Source organism: Nematostella vectensis, chromosome 7, assembly GCF_932526225.1.
Source record: "Nematostella vectensis chromosome 7, jaNemVect1.1, whole genome shotgun sequence".
In the NCBI taxonomy this organism is placed as follows: Eukaryota; Metazoa; Cnidaria; class Anthozoa; order Actiniaria; family Edwardsiidae; genus Nematostella; species Nematostella vectensis.
The window spans coordinates 14,108,235-14,114,093 of NC_064040.1; positions in this window are offsets into that span (position 1 = coordinate 14,108,235).

Consider the following 5,859-nt stretch of genomic DNA (forward strand, 5'->3'; position numbering starts at 1 on the left):
CCTTTTGGAGTCCTATTACCACAGCAACGTGATAATGACCGCCTTTGTTAACGCTCGACCAATCGCAGAGGATGGTTTGTCTGGATCGCCACCAATTCACCGGAACCGGAACCGCCTGTGGTCAGTAAAGAGAGTTTTGGCGGGAATAGATAACGTAAAATTGTGGCCACAAGAAGCTTTTTATATTTTGCAGGGCCGTAGCAGGGGGTGGGGCACTAGGGCCACATGCCTCCCCATATTTAAGGAAATGACCAGTAGGGGAGTGGACGTGCCCCCCTTATATTTTCTTAACCCTATTCAGACTGGGCTAGATAGATAGATATAGTACATGGCTGTCACGCTAACAAACATTAATATATATAAAAAACAAGTAATACAAGAGTCCAGCTACTTTTAGACTAACCCCCCCCAGTCGGAATAGGGTTAATGTGCCCCCCCCCCCCCCCCCCCCCCCCCCCCCCCAATATTCCGAGGTCTGCGGCACTGTTTTGGCGTTTTGGGGGCCTGTGTTAAACCATTTATAATTACTCAATTTTATTTATTAGACAGAAAGAAGAAAATTCCAACTCTGCTTTGAACCATTTCGAGAAAAAGAACATTTTCAGATTCCCCAATGAAACACTTTGGGCTTTTTGGTCCTTAATTGTGTATAGGCAAATAGAATTTTTCAACAACTGTTTCCCGGACATTGGGCGGTTTAGTCGGACTAAGCTAAGCGGTGTTGATGTTTATCCTCATGCCGAAGGAGATACGTATAATGTAAGAGGGGGGGGGGGGGGGGGGGGGGGGCTCTTCGTAAGCTCATTTTACGGACCCCACCCCCATCTGATAATTATTGTTTGTAAATCGATGACAACATCGTTGGAATGGGAGAATGTCAATGCGAGCTGAATAAAATGAACATTTACATCATTCAAGTGGTGCTTTTGTTGGGATGCTGGTGCGCTTATTGAGGAGGGGGCGCTTATTCCAAATTTCGAGGTCGTCGGGGGACGCTTATTGGGGAAGGGTTGGGCCGAGCCCTATTTTCAGATACTTCGTTTAGGAAAAACAAGAAATTCAAGAAAATCCAGAACAATGAATCCGGCCCTTTCTTTAAACCCTTGTTTCGCCCTCTCTTTCTTGCACTCCTGGTTCGCCTGCTGTTGATCAAACGGTATGTTATGTACTGTTGTTATGTACTGTTATGTGGTGTTGTGTACAGTTATGTACTATGCACGAGAATTTAAAAACTGGTAAACTTTACCATGATTTACAGTATAAAGATGAGGATTGAATACATTGTACATTGACTTTTCTACTCTGAGTATTGACAATATTCGATATGTATTTGTAACTCGATCATACAAGGGCTCATAAGAAGGGGCAATCATCTGTATTATATAAGATAATAATAATAATAATAACTTTATTCCAATAAATACCAATACAGGTATATTAGGATAATTTACAAAGTAGGTTGGCTTATATGCCTATCCTCTATTCATAATATTTAATTACATTATCACAAAATTTCAGGACTAGGCTCGTAATGGAGTTATCTGTTAAGCTCATAATATACAAACCAAGTTTGAAAGAGTTATTGATTGCAAATAGATCTAAAAAATACTCGACGTATATCATTGACATGTCGCATTCCATTAAGGTATGGTACTCATCCCCAACCTTATCTTTTTGACATTTTTCACAAATCCTTAATTCATAAGGTAAATTTTTATAGCGGCCTGTTCCAATTGCTAGTTTGTGTGTCGAGACACGCAATCTAGTCATAGATTGTTGGCGTCTAACATTAGCTTCTGATAGATATTTTTCTAGTTTAAAATTTGTCTTGATCTTGCAATAAGTGCGTAGCTTTCCACTATTTTGATTTAACTGTGCCTGGGTTCTCCAAAATGTTGCATAACTGTTATATAATACTTACTTAATATATTTTCCTAGGGTATGAATTTGTTGGCCTTCAATATCTATTTCCTGTAGTGTCTTTAAATCACACCAAGCAAATAGGGAATTGATAAACCTTACAGGGACATTAGATGTTGAAGAAAGGCTGATCTTCGCCGTTTCCCCCACTAAGGTGTTTTCATATATCCTACTTCTTATTCGGCACCAATATTTTGCCACCAGGGAAGAAATTTGTACTATTAGTGGGGCTTTTCCCAGTTCTCCATTTATAGTTAAATTTGTAGGTTTTGAGTGGACTCCTAGTATACGTTTGAAAAACTTCAGTTGTAGTTTTTCCGAAATCATTGGATACTTTGAAAAATTTAGTCTCAAAAATTTCATACGATGAAGCCCTTCCTAAAAGGCATGTACCCCAAATTTCACAATCGTACAGTAATACTGGTACAACGAGTGACGAAAACAATTTCAACAGTAATTGTATTGACACATTTTCAACATTGACAGACGGTTTAAAATACAGTGGTATACACGTGTTGCTTTGTTGTATAGACTTTTTAGGGCACTTTTAAAATTTCCCGAGAAATGAATCTTCAGACCTAGATATGTGTATTCGTCTACCCATTCTAATGGCTCTCCACCGTAGTCCCATTTACCTGTTGTAAATTGCCGCCGGTATTGTTGCGGACCAAAAACTTATACTTTAGATTTTTTTAAATTAACTGTGAGCTTCCATTTATCTGCGTACATTTTTAGTTTCTGGAGGCAGTTTTCTAGACTGGTGGCTGAGTCGGATAGTATAACCAAATCATCAGCATAGAGGAGACAGTTAAGTTTTGATGTATTATCAAGTTTTATTGGGTCGCACGATGAAAAGAATATTTCTGGAATATCATTGATGAAGAGCTTGAAAAGGGTTGGGCTTAGGTTGCATCCCTGTTTCACCCCAACGTGAGAAGAAAAGGAAGGCGTTATACCCTGGTCTAGCTTAACTGATGATCTAACATCTGAATACATACTTTGTAAAAGGGTGATAAATCTTCCGCTACACCCTATTTTTATTAGTTTGTAAAGCAAACCCTCTCTCCAAACACTGTCGTATGCTTTTTTAAAGTCGATGAAACACACAAAAGCGGTTTGTGGCTTGATTTATGAGTCAACTAGGGTTTTTGGTACTAATAAATGGTCGGTCGTGCGAAAGCCCTTTCTAAAACCGATCTGATATCTATTTAAGATTTTATATTTTTTCAGAAATTTTGTAAGGCGGCCGTTTATGATCAGTGTGAAAAACTTCCCAAGGCAGCTACTTATAGCGATCCCTCTATAGTTTCCCGGATCACATTTATCGCCTGATTTGTGTAATGGTACAATATAACCCTTTGACCAGCTCTTAGGAAATACCCTCTGTGTTAGCACAGTATTGAATAGTTTTACAAAGTTTCGGCCTTGGGATTCGACAGATACCATTATAATTTCATTATTTAATGAGTCACCAGCGCTGGCTTTTTTGTTTTTAAGTAATTTTGCTGTTGACTGCACTTCTTCTAGGGTGATAGGCGAATCTAGGATTTCATCCCGGTTTCTAGCCCAAACATGATAGTTTTTTACAATATGTGCTTCTATCCCCGAGTCGTCTGAAAAGCAATTCTGTGGCGTATTTAATTCTTTGAAGTAGTTATACCATGCATCCGGAGAAACACTGTGTAAACCTCTAGCCGAGCAGTCGGATCTGATTGTCTTAACTAGATTCCAGAATTCTTTCGGATTGCTGTCCGCTAATTTAATTTTCTCTAATAGGTCTATGTGAAACCGCATTTTAAGCTTCTTCGTTAATTGCTTGTATGCTTTCTTGTTTGAAAAGAATCTATGCCTTATGTATGGCTCGTCCGGGTATCTCGAAAGAAGTTTGCCAAGACTTCGCAATTCTTTTCTTAGTTCATTACAATCCTTATTAAACCATTTTTGGTGCTGTCTTGAACTTCTCTTTGAACTTTTTTGCTTCTTCACGAGAATCACCTGTTTTGATGCTTGACGTATTAAGTTTGTAAAACTGTCAACTGCTAGATCAACATTAATCTTTTCTTCTGATTTAAAAATTTCATTCAGGTCTCTGCTCACATTTTCTGATGCTATTGACTCGCGCAGCAAAGTTTCAGATTCCTTCTCCCATTGAAATACTTCTGGGTGCTGGTCGAGATCCATCAAATTATTTATATCTTTAATCTTTTGTGTTTTAAATGCAAACGAAAGAAAGCAATGGTTAGAAAAATTCGATGGTGTTGAAACGGTGAAATGGTGAACTTGTGGGTAGATTGTTTGCGAAACGAGAGTGTAATCTACTACACTCGCTCCATTATATGTAAAACAAGTGTATTGGCCCAGATGATCACCCCTTGTCCTATCATTCAGTACTATTAAATAATTACTGTTACTAAACTCTGCTAAAGATTTTCCGTATGCGTTGACATTCTGATCTCTCGAGTTCCTGACCGTTGGAAACGGATAACTACATGCAGAGTCAGATAAATCGGTAAAGTCTTCCAAGTTACCCTTCATTGCATTAAAAGTCTCCGCATACAATGATTTCGCCTTTTTGCGAAAATTTATACATGCTATTTATGAGCTGCTCAAAATGATCTACATTTAGTTGTTGCTCCCTTGGGGAAACAGTGCACACAGAATGTGGGGACGTTGATTGCCCCTACTTACGAGCCCCTGGTCATATAAAAAATATATAGCTAAATTGTAGGACCAATAAAAACTTTACATCCCCCCCTCTTGCATTGTCTTGCTATCCCATCTCCTAGGCAAGCTTAGCACTGCGTGCTTGACACTGAGAAGACAACCTAGTCGTTCCCAGAGCTTTAGAGCAATCCCTTTCCCGTTATTAGGGTCGGTGGGAGGGCTCAACGAGGTTAGTTGGAATAAGGCTCCTTTTTCAATTAGATAGAATTACTAGAGTCAGGCCAGAGTGGCCAATCCGCTTGGTCCACAGGAAGCCCAAGTTATAAATGTAAATACTAGTGTTTATAGGCTTCATCAAATATTAACTAGCTAAATTGCTTGAAAAATTTTCGCCGAGTTCATGAAAATAGTCTTGCCTTTAACTTGTCCTGTTGCTATTAGGTTTTTTCTTTCCGAGGGATCGAGGAGACCCTCTAACAAGATGAGTTTCATGAAATTAAAAACCTTCAAAAGTAAAAGTCGACAACAACGCAGAGTTGGTTGTCGACTTTTCTTTTAAAGTTTTTTCTCATAATCAACTGTTGACGCAGACCACAAGGTCCGACGCACACCAGCAGATAGAGGCTGTCTCGTAGATTTCTTTTTCTGCGTTTTTAATTGAATAACGTTGCCGCCCATGAAGACGTCCTCGGAGAATCCCCGTGTCGTATCCCCCGTGCTTCATGGGCACCGGAAGTATGTAATGAGAATTGAACGTTTTTCTTTTTACTTAGTCTTACTTTTGTTGTTGGGTGTGAGAGCGCCGATTTGCAGGGGTAAAATCCCCGTGTCTTCGTATTCACAGTATTACGGCAAATTTCTTATGGAGAAGATTCCGAAGGGAGGGGTGAGTTGCAAGGCCGTATTGGCCTACCTGTGTGAGTTAGAGTTTTTTATTCGGTGAGGAAACTCGGAGTTCGCCACATTGACCACTTTTTTGAACGCTCCGGATCCTTATTTTCCACAAATCGCGGCGACCAAATGAGTAACGCTTTTGCCGAAATTAAGTTTAAAACGCCCACAGGAAGGCGATGCCTATATATAAACTTTTATTGGAGTAACAGCTGTTACGGGACAACAAAAAAGGTTCGTTGATTTATATGTGTGTTGGTGTCCATTGATTTAAAAGTGTGTGTTTTGTGAAGATAGTATTTGTTTATTTTATCGGGAGCGCTTTATGGATAAGGAGGTGTTTGTTTGATTTGACGTTTTTCTTTTTACTTAGTCTTACTTTTG